General features: G+C 49.2%; 1 protein-coding gene across 6 annotated transcripts in view; it reads right to left on the reverse strand.

Annotated features, from left to right (window-relative positions):
* KIAA0513 (KIAA0513 ortholog) overlaps nt 1-16,805 on the reverse strand; it is a 75,052-nt gene that overhangs the window by 51,332 nt on the left and 6,915 nt on the right. Inside the window, exon 2 of one of the 6 annotated variants that reach the window (XM_058279628.2) lies at nt 10,727-10,913. The exons of 2 other annotated variants lie outside the window; for them this stretch is intronic. The gene's annotated coding sequence lies outside the window, so the exon portion shown is untranslated. Of the gene's footprint in view, nt 1-6,225; nt 6,364-10,726; nt 10,932-16,805 lie in introns of those variants that run through there. 3 more of the 6 variants (XM_071209040.1, XM_058279629.2, XM_058279631.1) reach the window with 3 other exon arrangements.

The following is a 16,805-nucleotide window of genomic DNA, read 5'->3' on the forward strand; positions in this document are numbered from 1 at the left end:
AAAATTAGATGAAGGTGGTGGCTATACCACCAGGTAAAGTTCCTAAAAACAACTGCACCGTCCACTTGAAATGGATGAACTCTATGTAAAACATATCTCAAGAAAGCTGTTGGAAGGGAGGGAGGGAGGGAAAGAGAAGAGAGAGGAAGAAAGAGCTCTTTAAAAATTCTAAGCTTTAGTGAGCGGATACAGCTGAAGTGGTTGGGCGCCTGCTTCCCATGTATGAGGTCCCAGGTCTGATCCCCAGTACCTTTCAAAAACAAACAAACAAAAAAACCAGCTCTCACTGGGGAGCGGATGAAGCTCTGGCTGAGCGCCTGCTTCCCACAGACGAAGCACGGGGTTCAGTGGCCAGCACCTCCTAAGAACACCACCTCTAAGCACAGTCTGAGAGGCTCGAAAGCTGAAGACAGGGGAGGGGAAGCGCCCCCTTTTGTTTAAGAAACTACAGCCCAGGAAGAGGTGAGGGTCTTGCCTGAATCACGCAACGAGTGAGCAGCAAAGCCAGGACGGGAGGGCAGGGCTCCTCCCTAATCCACCGCCAGCTGCCCTGTGCCCTCCAGCATTTACCAGTCTTCTCCAGTGCGCGAGGCAGCCGGCCAGGCTCATGGGGACGTAAGGGTGAGGAAGACGAGACTCAGGTCTCCAGGGGTTTCCTCCGATCTAGTCAGGAAGACGGGAGAGGTGACACGTGCACGCCAAGCCTGGGAGCAGAGGCGGCTTGACGGGAGGGGGCGGTGGGGGGACAGGGCTCGCCATTGGCTGGGGGCACAGGGTACAGAGGGACCTGCCTGGGCTCTGAGAGTCAGGCTGAGCTCAGAGAGGAGAGGACACGAGAGAGGACAGCAACGGGGAAAGGTATGGAGGCAGGACGGTACAGGTACACAGGCAGGTAGACGTTCAGACTCCGGGCAGGCGACAAGACCACACCCGGCTCGCTAGCGCGTGCGCCTGGTGTGCCCGGACGGAGGGGTCTGAGCGCCCATCTGTGAAAAGGGCAGGACAAGGGCAGCTCGTCCTGGTGTCTGTGCGAGGGGACGAGCCCTGCAAGCTCTCGGCGCGCTGCTGGGCTGGTTCGGGGGAAGCCGGGCTAACATTAGCTACAGCAGCTCAGCAGCTGTGGGCCCAGGAACACAAGCCACACCGCCCCACTCCCTCTCCTCTCCTGTAATCACTCTGGGCCTGCCTGCCTCATGAAGTTCAAGGTTCTTGGCTGAAAACCATCCTGTAACTGAAAGCACTTTCCCCACTCTTGCCGAAAGCCTCCAATTATACCACCAAGGCTCGTTTCTTCTCTGCACCTTCCTTGCAGACGTTGCCCTGTTTGGCAGGGGTACTGTTATCAGCTCGTGACATGCGGGCAAATCAGCTTCTCCCGGCACAACGGAAGAGGATGTTGGGTGGCAGGAGAAGGAAGAACTGACAGCAGGGAGGGCAAGCCTGGCCCGTGGGGTGTGATGGAGGGCTGCTGGCCCCCGGGGGCACTGAAAAGACCCTGGATCTGTGGACGGAGACACAAGAAAATGGCAATAAGGGGTGCTGCTGGGGAGGGGAACTGGAAGCTGGGGAGAGTGGAGAGGAAGAGACTTCCTTTCACTGGATATAATATTGTATCTTTTGAATTTTGTACCATCCATATGTATCACCTAGTCAAAGGGAAGGGAAATAATAAAAATAATAAAATAAAGTAAAATATGAAATGAAATATAAAGCAAAACAAAACGGAAGGGGAAGGATACTGGGTATCTGGGTGACGAGATGGTATCTGAGGCACAGGTGCACATCACATCAGGTAGTTTTGCTGGCAGCCTGCTGTCCCCCGCCCGCTACTCCCCCAACATGCCCTGAAACGAGGAAAGCTGCTCTCTGCACCCCTGGGTGGCTCATCAGCAATACTTCTTAGGGGCAAAAACGGAGACACGGAAGCCCCGGACTCACAAAACCTTCGCAAGAGGCCCTTAGACTCGCTGGACAAGCTCGGCGGGGAAGCCCACCCCTCCCAGTGCCGCCTGCCCCCATCATGGCTGCTGCGTAGAAGCTGGAGTGCCAGGTTCGGTGGCACCGTCAGATGCCGAAGAGCCATCCCTCCACTCCAGGGACATCGGCGGAAGCCGCTTCCAGGCCCGAGCAGCTGCAGGGAGGGGGCGGGAAGGACGCAGGTGCAGCAGTCAGAGAGACAGCAGGGTCATTGGGTCCTGCCGCTCACCGCTGCACGACCTTGGGCAGATCACACGATCGCTGGACCCTTGCTCTCTCCGACCTTGGAAAACCTTCTTACGGAGCCCTGAGTGCACGTACATGCCACCACTTACCTTGCAAGCTGTGAGGATTACCGGTGCTTTAAAAACATCTGATAACCCATGCCAACATCCCTAAAAACACCACAACACCAGCTGTCAATTTTTCCCTCTAAAAAGTCATTGACTCTCCCTCCAATGGCCAGCTAGCTGGCCTGTTTGACCATATTTAGTCTAATTTAGTATTTTCAAAGGCGGTACTCACCCCCTATCTTTGAAAAGATCTGACAGTCATAAAAATCATTCATTCTACAAATATTTATTGAGCATCTATGATATGCCAGGCAGTTCTGGGGTCTGCTGATGCAGTGGAAAGTGGTAGGGGGAACAGACAAAAGCATTATGAAGGAAACAAGATAGCTTCTGATGTTGGGGGGGCGGGTGGAGACTGTGTACTATGACAGAGTGGGATGGGGATCAGGAGGCAAAGGAACATTATCTTAGATAGTCAGGGATGTGACACTGGAACAGTGACCTCAATAACAGGGCACCGGCCACAGGAAAATCTGGCAGAGGAACGGTCCGGGCAGGAGGCACAGTCAGTGCAAAGGCCCTGGGGCAGAGAGAACTAGGCATGCTCAAGGAACAGAGAGAAGGCTGGACTTTAGGGATGAAGCTGCAGAGACAGGCGAGGTCAGCGACCGCACGGCCACCAGGCGGGGAAGGAGGTGAGGTGCGATGTCACTGGGAATGTCACTGGGAAGACATGGCCTGGCTCCTGGGCTTTAAAAGACCCCCCTGGAGGGATGACGTTTGAACACTGAAATCTCTCTCACTACAGCTTTTGTCCTTTGGTTCTTGAATCTTGGGCCTCTGCAAGACAAGTTTACTAAGTGACATTCCTGTCCTTTCTCAAGTTGTGGCTCCCAAGAGTCTCCAGGCTCACCAGCTCTTACCCATTCACCATTCTAGCAGTTTCCAATGAATATGCTTGATCTTTTCCCTATGCCCTTCATTAAATGTGATGTCCAGAAAAAAAACACACTATTTTAAGCAGGGACAGAGAGGAACTATCACCTTTCTCATGCCAGACCTATACTTCTGCTGACGTGTCCCAAGAATGCCTTGACTTTTCATTCTGTTCTGCACCACTAACTTGCAGAACCATCTCTCTGAGGTTCTTTTCTGTGATACCTAGATCTAGAAAGCACGATTAAAGTTTGTTGTTCCCTGATGAAAACAGCTGTGTCCTGTTTAAAAAAAAAGTCACCATAACCCAATGACACATACAGAAAAATGGCTAAAATAAAACTACTGGGTGAGCTCCTTAGGTTTCACAGTCACAAAATTTCTCCTGTGGGCGGAGGACAAGGAAAGCTATTACGGCAAGTTTCCCTTGACCGGCCTCGGACTTGCTCTCTTGCACCACGCATCTGAAGACACCTGGACTATTTGGAAACACTGAGCACTTGAGCAAAAGGCACTCCTCGCAATCACACTTCCTACTAGATTTCGCAAGGGCTTATAAACAAATCTGAGTAGACACGGGCTATCTCAAGCCCGGGGTCAGAGGATGTGGTGAAAGCACAGCTAGAGCAGCTAGCTAAGCTGGCTGAGTAAGTGGGGCAGGTGGTGGGAGAGGATGCTCTGCTACCAGGACGCTGGGAAAGAGGAGCCCCTGGGATGTAAAGAGCCTCAGCTTGGCCCCTTCCCACAGCCCAGTCCGCCGAGAGGGGACATGCTACTGCCTCTAGCGTCGGACAAGTTCAAGGCTTCACGCTGGCCCCTAGCAGCCAAGTGACCTTGGGTAAGTCACTGAGCCTGTTTCTGCACCTGTGACACAGAAATAATACCACCACCCATCCCTCAAATGGTTATTATGAAGATTAAATATGGTTTTGATTGTGAAAGCACATTGCAAAGTACTTTGCCAGACAGAAATGAGGGTTGTTATTGGCAATACGATTTCCCTCATCACTTTTGTCTATCTTTCCTGCTGCCCACTGACATTTTTTATAACTTTTTAAAATCTTTCAAAAATGTTTTGTTGCTGTTGTTTGTTTTTTAGGGGGTACCAGGGATTGAACCCAGAATGTGTACATGGGAAGCAGGGGCTCAACCACTGAGCTACAGCCGCTCCCCAATGAGCGTTGGTTTTTCCGTTTGTTTTTGTTGTGGGGAGGATCCAGGGGTTGAACCCAGGACCTCATACATGGGAAGCAGGCGCTCAACGACTTGAGCCCCATCTGTTCCCCCCAGAGTTGCTTTTGCTGTTTCTTCTAATGGGATTTTCTTTCGGGGGAAGGAAGCAGAGAGAGGGAGGCACCCTCCCTGGCCTAATCCTTTCTTAGATCTCACCCTAAAAGAAGCGCCCTCAGAGCCATTCGAGGTTACCATCACGGCCATTAAAAGAAAACCACATCGGGTAGCTGTGTTTTCCACATGCTGGGGCTGTCGCAAACCCGTGAAGGCTTGTGACTTATTCCTGTCACTGGGTGGCTTTCCACTGCCCTCAGCGGTTATGTTCTCAGACAACACAAACTGATCTCCACATTAATCGACACAAACCCTAAAAAGACAAATGCTCGAAAAACGTCCGAATGTGTTCCAGAAGCAAATACGAGAGGCAAGAGGTGTCTGACGTTCACTGGGAGGGCCCCTGGGCGAGCCCTGGGCATCTTCATTTCTTTAACAGAAAAAGAAAACCTCAGGAGTCAACTTTCTCATTGTGGCTGATCTCAGTAGCCTGTGACCCTGTACTTCAAATGGGTGAACAGTCTGTTTCTGAACAGAGTGCAAGTAAAAACCGAGTGACAGCTGGAGGGGAGAGCGCGGACCGCGGAGCACACACACTTTCAAACAGGAACGCGAGAAGACTCCGAAGGCATGTTTCTGCGCAACGCGGTCCAACCCTTTTCATTTCCTTTGCTTAACTCGGTGTTAGGTGTCTTGGCCGGCAGGCTTTTATGTTGAGGGCACGTCAGCATTAGGTTTCAATGGCCTGGCTCGCAGCCTGTGCCTCTAACACTGACTCATCCAGCCACAACCTCCACGTCAGGAGCGCTGCACCTGGGCCGGCTCAGAGGCCGGGAGCTGCTCACTCTGCAGCTGGCACCCCTGCCTAGCGCTTAACCGAGGAGGAAGAGGAGCTGACAGATGTCCGCTGCGCAGGCGTTTTCCTCATCCCTTTTCCTTTTTCCCAAATCCCGTCAGCCTACACCCTAAGGGAGCACAAACCCAGTGCCGGGGAGGAAAAAGTACTGCAGCTTCAGGAGCAGCAGCAGCTCCTGTCCTTCAGAGTCTGCGCCGCCCCGGCGGCCCAACGCGGCCTTTAAAACTGCACTGGGGCGGCGGTCCTCTCCGCGAACCCCCTTTCCCATCGACGGGTCACGAGCAGAGAACCAGCCCGGCCAAGAAGCCCAGGCAGAGCTGGCGGGGCGGAACCCCACCCCTCGCCATCTGCCAGCCCGAGGGGCTTAAAACCAAAGGCGCACGCACGACTTGACCAATGTCTGTCCCACGCGGGTCCCGCACCTGGCCCCGCCCCCAGCATGCCCTCCCCGGGGTCTGGGGCTCCTTCTTCCCACCCGAGGCTGAGACCCATTCCACCCAAAGCCACTGACGACTTCTGCCAGCCGGGCACCTTCCCTCCCGGCGTCCGCCCTGCTCCCACCCGCGGCCTCCCGGCTGCCGGTCCCGAAGTCCTCGTCTTCCACGCACACCCCGGGCGGCCCCCGACCCCGCGACCTCCATCCCTGACCCCACGAAGACCCGCAGCCCTGTCCCTCGGACCCTTCCTCCCGCACGGCCCCCATCCGTTACCCCAAAGCCCCCGCCCCCCGCCACGGCCCGGAGACCCCCATCCTGTCGCCCCCTGGGGAACCCCGCGCGTCCGCACGCCCCCCGGGGTCCCGTCCCGACCCCGCGGCTCCCCACGCTGCCGCTCGCGAGGGCACGCCCTCCCCTCTCGAGCCCCGGCCCCTCTCACCGCAGGCGCGCGCGGAGCGGGAGGGCGAGCGCCGCCGGGCTCCACAGCTGCGCCGACTGCGCGGCCGCCAGCAGCCGGGTCCTTCCCGGGCCCCGCGCGCCGCCCGTCCGCGCCCCCGCCCGACTGCGCAGGCGCGCCGGCGGCACGCCCCGCCCCCGCGGCGGCGCCGGTCACGTGCTGCGGGCTTGGCCGCCCGCCCGGCCCCCGCGCGCTTGGGACGCGCGTGGAGAGCGGGACGCGGTTCTGCTGGCTTCCCGGCCCTGAGCCCACGCCATTCCCTGCCCGCCGTGCTTTACAGCCGAGTGGAAATAATTTTTTCAAAATTAGACAAGTATACAACAGTGTAGAAGGGCAATTTGAGGCCGATTTAATTGTTAAGAGGCGTCCTGAAGATTAACAGACTCCAGCTCAACTCTTCAAAAATTCTAGGCTGTTGACACCTTTTCACAAAATACAATAAACTCATCTTTCAGGTCATTCCGTTTCTTTCATATCTCTTTTTTTAAAAAAGTGCCTGAAGAGTGCCTGCTATAGAAGCTTTTTTAGTTACCTAGAATATAAAGTGACATCACTACCCCCTCCGCAGAAAAATTTTGATTATGTCAAACTTGGTTACAGCCACTATCACAATTGTGAATCTGATTTCACAGTGTCGCTCTGACAGCTGAGATTTTCCAAAGGAATTCCACAGCTACACTGCAGAGCTGCGGTGCTCTTGCTGATGGCTGCTGGCGTGAATTAATACAGCTCTGTTACTTTAAAATAACTGCAATAGTGTCTGAAATAGGATTGATGTCAATTTAATAAAACTGTCTTTTCTGTAGTCATGCGAATTATGTTATGCAGGAGGAATGAAGTTCTGCCACTTAGGAGAAAAAGATGGCATGGCTTGCTGAGAAAGCCCTGTCCTGTGCTACAAGCAGAGCTACTTGACCCTGGGAAGAAGACCTAATGAATTGTGGACTTGTTTGGAAAAGGTTAAAGGAACGGCACCAAGAAAATATCCGGGAGCTGCAGCTCCACAAGCGTTATATGGGGTGGGCAGTGCCGTAGCTGTTTGCGGTCCAGCCCAGGTTGGCTTGGCCAACCTGGCAGGGTTGCCAGGTATGAGAAGCTGGATTGACAGCTGGAAAATGTGCTTATTAAAATTTCTTCACTTATGCAGCTTTGAAAATTCTAAAACTAATTGTACTGGTTTTCTAGTAATCTAATTTTAGAAGTTTATTCTTTGCACTTAGTTCCCTGAAGGATATTAACCAGACCTTCTCAGTTTTGCTTATAGGAATAAGAAAACATCTCAAAGCAAAACCATACAGTATAGTATAAATCTGTAACTTTTTCCAGACAAAAATTTTGATATCCTTGAGTGGTTGTGAAAAGAGCCATGAAGAAGCACCTGCAGAGCTATATCTAAACTGTGGTTTATTAGCTGCTGAAATCAAGGGCAAGCTGGATGTACCTGAGATAACACAGGACTGAGAAATTGCTTGTACCCTCCTCACAAGACCTATGGCATCACTTGTTTTTTAACTTGTTTTTCTTCTCCCCCTTCCCTCTCCTTTGCTTTTAAAAACCCTAGTTCCCATTCTCATTTTGAGTTGGTTTTGGGAAGATTCCCCCAGTGCCTTGCTTGTGCACTTGCAATAAATCACCTTCTTGCTAAAAGACAGGTTTGTCCCTTGTAGCGCAGGAGGGGGTAGGCCTATCTTTTGGAAATAGCCATCCTTACAGTAACAGGATCTCTGGGTGTTTTAAGATTGCTATGAACCCATGAAGGGAAGGAGTGTAAGGTAGCTTCATTCCTTTTATGTGGACACTGTAGATAGGTGCGCAGGCCACGTGGTCCCTGTAGGATCTTGCGCTGTGTCCTGCAGCACATGAGGGCCATCTTGCAGAATTTATGGAAATGGAGGATGATCATATCCAAGGGTGGAAGAAATCCTCCCTGGTTCAGGGAGTCAACCTACCACAATGCATTGACTCGTGAGCAATATCAACTATTGAGAAAATTGAAAAATGAGAGATCATTCTGGGTAAGATGCCGTTTTAGGGAAATATGTCTCCTCAAGGGATTAGTACAGATCCTCCCTCTCCCTTCCTCATGAAAAGTCTTCTCCTCCTCATGGAATATTATTCAGCTGTAAGAAGAAATCAATTGGGGAAATGCGTAACAGGGAGGAACCTTGAACATATTATGTTGAGTAAAATAAACTAGACACAAAAGGATGAATATTTCATGGTCTCACTGATATGAACTAAATACGAGGAGGAGACTTGGAGTTGACTATGAAGTGTAGGTTGGTGGGAAATGGAATGTGGGATGAGAAGGGGAGACAATGCTGGATGGATGTAGAATGTTTGAAAAGGTCATATGTAATTTTGGACTTGTTGGTAATACATTATAATGAATGTAACAAATACTGTTGACTATGGATGTGATTGTAGTTGAAACAAGTAGTCTATGAAGATTAATATTAGCTGGAGGAAAACAAAAACAAATAAAATAAAAAACTATAAATAAAAAAAGGAATATTAGCCAGAGGTCAGCTGGAACATTGGGAATGTATAAAAATGATTTTGGCAGATAAGGATTGTAGTTAATACAGGAATTATTTTCTACTACAGCATGTTAAGAATGGTGATACATGGGGAAAATATAACTAATGTAATTTATAGACTATTGGTAACAACACTGTAATGTTTTTGTAGCAAAAGGGAAGTTGGTACTATATTGATGCTATAGGTAAAAAGAGAATATAGATTTGGTTTTTTGAGATAATAATATGACTAAGATTTTTTTCTTCATTTTTTTCATTAGGAATGAGACCTTGCTATTGTCATTTAACCAATCTATTTTCATCTGTGTATTTTTCTGAACACGAGAGGAACAAATAAGTTAGCAGTTGAAATTACATGAGATAAAAGTGCCTGGAAAGAACTTTTTAGGAGTAATGTTCCCATAACTTGTTGAGTTGCCTTTTTCTGTTATTTCATTTTTTAAAAATTTGAAATAAAGTTATTTTTTTTTTTAAAAGTTTTCTAATCTTGCCAGAAGGTTGGAGAGAGGAAGATATCATGCCCATTTTCAAAAAGGGGAATTAAGTGAGCCTGCAAACTATGGACCAGACAGTGAACTTGATTTTGGGCCTGAGAACTATTCAGGTCAGATTTCTTATGAAAAATATCTGTGAACCCTTAGAAGAGGAAGCACTGATGACAAAGACCAAGTCATGCTAGGTTAGCCTTATTCCCCCGTGAAATGTCAGACTGGTAAATCAAGGAAATACAGTAGAAATAGTTTATCTGGACTTGGCAGATGTATTTTTTCAGGATTCTTTCCATTTTTAGTGATAGAATTGCAATACAACTGGTTTTTGAAAGGAAAAAAAAAAGGGAATACATTGTCTTACATAACTGAAAAGTTCTGGTGTTCGCCCAGCAGGATCCAGGGGTGCAAACAACGTCATCAAAACTCGGTCTCTCTCCACCTCTTAACTGCCTCCCCCAGCTGACCTCATTCTCAGGTTCTTTTTACAGCGTGGCTTCAGCACCCTCAGGCTTATCTTCTCCCAGCACAGCAGCCCCAGTGGAAAAAGGGCTTATTTTGTTCAGTATGTCCAGCAAAAGGCCCAGGATTTTGAGTGAATGGACCAAAGCACTCACATGCTCATCCTCTGTGGCCAGCTTGCTGGAACAGTGAATTGGCCAGACCTGGACAGGGGTGGGGAGCTTGGGTGGAGAACAGGGAAGAGTGGTTTCCCACCGAAAGTTAAGATGCTCTTGCCAGGATAAGGGGAATAGAATTGGGGCAGGTAGGGAAAAGCGAGATTCCCAGGACAAAGCTTTCACTTAGGAATCTCATGATGGTACGTAAAGCACATGAAAAGAAGTTGGGGCGGCGGACTTGGCCCAGTGGTTAGGGCGTCCGTCTACCACATGGGAGGTCCGCGTTCAAACCCCGGGCCTCCTTGACCCGTGTAGGGGAGCCCCACGCGCAAGAAGCGCACCCCATAAGGAGAGCTGCCCAGTGAGAAAGTGCAGCCTGCCCAGGGGTGGCGCCACACACATGGAGCGCTGACACAGCAAGATGATGCAACAAAAAAAACCACAGATTCCAGTGCCGCTGACAACAACAGAAGTGGACAAAGAAGACGCAGCAAATAGACACAGAGAACAAGGGTGGGGGGGGGGAGGGGAGAGAAATAAATAAATAAATCCTTAAAAAAAAAAGGTTGGGAGAAAAAGTAACTCCCTTGGACAGCCAAACCAGGTTTCAAAAATGCTTTGATTAGAGGATGAGTCCAAAAAACAATCATATAAGATAAAGCAGGGGGTGGGACTCAGCATCAGTACCAGGTTTCTGCTTTCCAACTGGGACTATTTTTTTCCTTCCCTTTGAATTAGCTTCCTAGCACTGCTGCAACAAATTACCACAAATTTAATTGATTAACACGGCTCAAATGAACATCTTATCATTCTGGAAGTCCTAAATTCAAGGTACCGGTAGAGCTGTACTCCTTCTGGAGGCTCAAGGGGAGAATCCGTTTCCGTTTTCCAGTCTCTAGAGGCCGCCTGCATTCCTTAGCTTGCAGCCCCCTCTCCCATCTTCAAAGCCAGCAGCATAGACCTCCCTCCTTCCCTCTTGCAGGACCATTGAGATGGCATTGGGCCCATCTGGGTACCCTAGACTGTAAGAGACAGGGATCAGTTTAGTTTTCACATAAAGGCAATATAAAGCAGGAAGGAAGAAAATATTAATGTAACCTGGCAGTCTACTGCCTCAGTCTCCCACCCCCAGATTAAGCAGGAATAAAAGAAACCAGCTTAAGCCAGTCCTATAGCCAGAAAAAAAAAGATGCACAAGAAAGAGCTAAGTTAATACCAATTCAGCACTACATTCCACTCCTTATGTGGCAAAAGGAGCAGGTAAAAGCCAAAACGGTTGGAATATGATGGGGGGGGGCTGTTAATTTTAAACTGGAAGACGTGCGCAGGAAAGTTAGACTTCTCAGATAGGCTGCAACCTCTTAACTATCCAATCTATGGAGAAACAGAGGAAGGGCTTGCTTGCTAGGCTTAGGGGTATAAATTGTATCATTTTCTTTTGTTCAGCGCTCCAGCCACATTTTCTGGTTGTGTGCCTCTTCTTGCAAGTTTGAGAATAAATTCTTTTCTTCTCCACAATCAGATGAGCCTTATTTTCTTCCAGAAGATTTCTTTCTCACAATACTGGCCTCCCCTCTCAGGGTCCTTTACTGAATCCCACCTGTGAAGTCCTTTTTGCCATGAACATATTCAACATTTTGGGGGTTAGGACTGCCCATCTCTGGGAACCACTACTCAGCCACCGCACCCTCTTAGGGAACGCAGCCCTTGCCTACTCCCAGGAGGGGACGCCATTACTGTAGCATCCTGGCTATAGAGATGAGTGCAGGGAGAGACACATGGCCCCAGCAAAGCCAACCAGTCCTTCTCTAAAGTCGACGAACAGATGCTGGGAGAAGGAAGAAGCCCTCTTCCTATGGGGTGGCTAAATGGCAAAGTGGTGACTGTGATCTGCCAGAGGCCTCCTGCCCCACCACATGGTGAGGGGGGACAGAGCTGCCTGAGAAAACAGGTTAGGGCTTCAGTAGACACCTTCCTCGGTCAGTAATCCAGCTGACAACGGGACCCACAGTGAGTCTGATGGAGAACAGCTAAAGGAACTAGGGATGTCTAGGTGGAAGAAATTTAAAAATTTCCCAAGGATTGGCTCTAGATTGATACAAAGCACACCCTTCCTTGAATCATAAAATCAAATTTTCAGACTGTTGTCTAATCCACTGTTCTCTCGAAACACTGGGACCAAATGTTTGCCCAGCCGCTGCTTGATGAGTGTCTTTATGAACTGGGATTTTATTATGGACCAAAGCAGCCTTCTATCTTTGATGACTTTGACTCATATGAAACCTTACGATAACAGTCTTCCTAATCCTTTTTTTTTCCTCTCCCCTTCCCCCCCTCACCTACCCAGTTGTCTGTTCTCTGTGTCTATTTGCTGTGTGTTCTTCTTTGTCCGCTTCTGTTGTTATCAGCGGCACGGGAATCTGTGTTTCTTTTTGTTGTGTCATCTTGTTGTGTCAGCTTCTCCGTGTGTGCAGTGCCATTCCTGGGCAGGCTGCACTTTCTTTTGCGCTAGGCAGCTTTCCTTAGGGTGCGCACTCCTTGTGCGTGGGGCTCCCCTACGCAGGGGACACCCCTGCGTGGCACGGCACTCCTTGCATGCATCAGCACTGCGTGTGGGCCAGCTGCACACGGGTCAAGGAGGCCTGGGGTTTGAACCCTGGACCTCCCATGTGGTAGGTGGACGCCCTAACCACTGGGCCAAGTCCGCTTCCCTTTTCTAATCCTTGAAGACAGTTACACTACCCCTCTCCTCAGCCACTTAATCACCCCCATTTACCTCCCAAACAGCTCTCTACACACTGACCCGTCACAAGCCCCTTGGGGCCTTCCCACCTACCCCTCTGCCTTGAACCCTCTTCCTCCACCCCTACCCCCACCCTTTGCTTAGCCATGTGACCTTCAGGTATCACATCGTAAAGGACGCCTTCTGCGTGACCTTCCAGGCTAGGTCAGATCCCCGGGAGGAGCCTCTTACCACAAGCTGGCCTTTTCCTTTGTAAGAATGCACCAGTTTGTAATTAGACATTTATCTGTGCAACTTGACTCTGTGCTCTGCAAGGACAGGAATTCTGGTTTCGCTCACCCAAGTGGTTCCAGCAGCTGTGCAGTGCCAAGCACTGGCTACTGAATGAACAGATGAGCTCAAGATCAGCCGGTGAAGGGAACGGCACTGAGTAGGTGCAGCCAGAGCGCAAGTGGGCAGGGACCTGCTCACCGGTGACTTGCTGGATCCTGTCCTGCACCTGCACCGGGGAACTAGGTCAAAGGCCAGGCCTGGGGAAGACTGACTTGGGACGGGGCAGTGGCTCAGGCTCCACGGGGAGGGAGTGTCCTGCAGAGGGAAGGGCAGCGTCTTCAACCAGGCAGATCGGGTCTGCAGGTTAGCTCTGCTCTTGTGCTTCTTTTGGGCAATGGCTTAACTCTGAGCCTCAGTTTCCTCAGCCCTGCAAAGGGAAAATACCGACTTCATGGGGAACTTAGGATGGAGGGAACCTGCAAGGCAGCATGACACGGAGGCCAAGACAGACCCAGGCTGAGACCTGGCTCTCCACCTTCTTGCTGTGTGACCTTGAGCAAACTGCTCACCCTGGCTATTAAAGGGGCCAACGCTAGTGAGTTCATCCAGTCAGTGCATATTTACTAAGCCTTTTGTGTGTGTGTGTGAGTCTACTTTTTGACAGGGAATGGGGAGACAAGAAGGAACAAGACCAGCACAAATCCACACCCTTGTTGAGCCTGCCTTCTGCCACGGGACACACAGGATGATAGAGGATGTGAGGTAGGAAGGAGAGCAGCTCAAAGCAGGGAAGAGGAAATGAAATGTCGCAGGAATGGGAGGGAGGGACGCACCTCAGATGGGGTGCCAGCAAGGAAGACGCCTCCGGGATCAAGGCCTGAAAGGCATGAGGGCGTGGGCACCGTGGATGTCAAGTGCCCAGCCTGCTGCTGGGGCCCGCCAGTGCTCCCTCACGCCCCTGGCCGGGCACCTTCCCCAGCAGGCGCAGGCCTGGCGCCCCCGCAGGCTGCACGCACAGCGGGAAGAGAGCTGGCCCCCGGGAAAAGGAACTCAGAGACACCTCATTCTACTTTGAGTTGTTTAGACTTCACAGGCCTTGTCTAGCCTCCTGGGTGGTGAGGTTTCAGTCTTCTGACTTCCCTATCAGGGGAAAAAATGACAACCAACCAAACGCCCTTCTGGACAAATCCCATTTTCGACTGCACAGTTTTTGGACACCTCCCTGTCCCCCCAGCATTTACTTGAAGTGGAGCAGACTTGCTGAAAAGGACCGAAGTCATACATGCACACAGGTGGCTGAATCTTCACCAAGGATAACCCCGCATAGCACTCCAGCCCCCTGCCCCCATGTTCCGCCCCTCAGTGGTGACCATTGCCCTGTCTTCATTTCCTGGGGCGGTCCTAACCAGCACCCTCCAATGCGGGGCATAACACAGGGGCCATTTCTTCTCTCCCAGTTCTGGAGGCCAGTCGTCCGAAACCCAGGTGCCAGCAGGGCCCTGCTCCCTCTGAAGGCTCTGGGGAGGGTCCTGGTCCCTTCCAGTCTGGTGTTGGCTGGCAGTCCTTGGCATCCCTTGGCTCGTGGTAGCATCGCCCCCATCCCTGCCTCTGCCTTTACAGCTCATTTGTTTTCTCTGTGTGCCCAAATTTCCCTCTTCCTATAAGGACACCAGTCATATTGGATTTAAAGCTCCCCCCAAATACAGGATGACCTCATCTTAACTTGATGGCATCTGCAAAGACCCTATTTCCAAATAAGTTCTCCTCACAGGTTCTGGGTGGACATGAATTTGGGGTGAGCACTATCCAACCCAGTGCAGCCTGTTTTTGAACTTCTTATAATGGAATCACAAGGCATATAATCTCATGTCTTGTTTCTTTTATTCAACATTACATTTACAAGATTCATCTATATTATTGCAGGTACTTGAAATTCTTTCATTCCCAATCTTGTATAGTATTTTATTGAATGAATATACCACAATTTATCCATCCTGTTGTTCATGGACAGTTAGGTTATTTCCAGCCTGGGGTTCTCATGCACTGCGCTGTATGAACTTCTTGTACATGTTTTTTTGGTAAACATAGGTAGGTGTATATTCAACTCTAACAGATAATCTCAACAGTTTTCCAAGATGGTTTAACAATTACATTACCACCGGTAGTGGAAGAAAGTTCTCCATAGGCTTGCTAATATTTGGTGGGTTTTTTTCATGGTGTCATTCCAATGGATGTGTAAATAGAATTTCATTGTGGTTTGAAATTACAGTTCCCTGAAGACTAATGAAAATGAGTACTTTTTCATGTTTTGGATATTCTCTTTTGTGGAGTTCCTATTCAAGTATTTCATCCATTTTTCTATTGGGTTATCTTACATATTTTTAATTACATTTTTAAGTATTTAAAAATGGATACATGCTCATGGTTGAAAAAATTAATAAGTTACATTCTGGTTTCTTGAATATTCTTTCCAGGAATACTCTATGTACATATAAACATAAAGTCCCCTCCCCCATTTTCTTTTTTATACAAATACATACTGTTTTACACAATAGACTTAATATACCTGAAAAGCTTTCATATCAATACTTTAAAAATTGCCTCATTCTTTTTTTGTATTTGCATAGCACAGTATTCCAATTGTGAGTAAAACACACTTTAATAAATTGATGGGCATACAGGGCGTTGCCAGTCTTTCACTCTCCAAACATGCCACTGTAAATATCATATTGCATATAGGGGTGAGTCTATATGTAGAATAAATTCCTAGGAATGGAATTGCTGGGTCAAAGGGTACATGTACTTATATTTTTGTGATTCCTATTGCTAATTTGTTCTACAAAGAGTGGGACCAATTTACAATTGCACCAATTTGGTCTGCCTTGCCAACAAAGGGCACTAGCAATCTTTTTTATCTTTGTGTATTAGTCAGCCAAATGGGTACCAGAACTCTGTTGGCTTTTTTTTAATATACATATATTTTAAGATTTATTTCTCCCTACACACTCACTGTTTGCACTTATGTGCCTGTTGTCTTGCTTCCTTAGGAGGCGGCAGGAACTGAACCTGGGACCTCCGATTTGGGAGGGAGGCACTAATTGTTTGAGCCACTGCCATTTCCTGCTTTGCCGTATCTCTCATTATGTTTTTCTCCATGTGTCTCTTGTTGCGTCATCTTGTTGTGTCAGCTTGTCATGCCTGCCATCATGCTGGCTCACTCACTTCTTTAGGAGGCACCAGGAACTGAACCACAGACTTCCCATATGGTAGGCAGGAGCTCAGTTGCTTGAGCCACATCTGCTTCCCTCTGTTGGCTTTTATAAAGGATATTTATTTGGGGTAGAAGCTGACAGTCATAAGGCCCTAAAGAGTCCAACTCAAGGTACCATAGAGGTACTTTCTCACCCAAAGTCATTGGCCATGTGTTGGAGCAAGATGGCAGGCAATGTCTGGGAGGGTTCAGCCTTCCTTCTTCCTCTTAAGGCTTTATGGTCCCAACTTCTTCCAGTCTCAGCTGTAGGCTGATATAAGGCTCAGCTCTCTCCCTGGGGCTCATTTCTTTCCTGGCTCAGCTGCCAGGTCTCTTCACAAGGTCAGTTGCAGACTATCAGGCTCATCTCTCTTCCCAGGGCCTCTGCCGTGTCTAATGAGCTGTTTCTCTTCCTCTGTGTTCTTCTCTCTGTGTTTACTTCTGTGTCTCTTTTATCCCCAAGGGGACTGAGACTCGACGCTGAGATACAGTCAGTATGGTTGGATCAGAGCCCTAATAGAAATATAATTTAATCAGACATCTCAGCTGAATCTGATACAATCAAAGGGTTATGCCAGAGGAACTAACTGGTTTACAAACGTAATCTCTGTCTTTTTGCAGTTCATAAATAATACCAAACTTCTACAC

This window comes from Dasypus novemcinctus, chromosome 18 (assembly GCF_030445035.2).
Source record: "Dasypus novemcinctus isolate mDasNov1 chromosome 18, mDasNov1.1.hap2, whole genome shotgun sequence".
Lineage (NCBI taxonomy): Eukaryota > Metazoa > Chordata > Mammalia > Cingulata > Dasypodidae > Dasypus > Dasypus novemcinctus.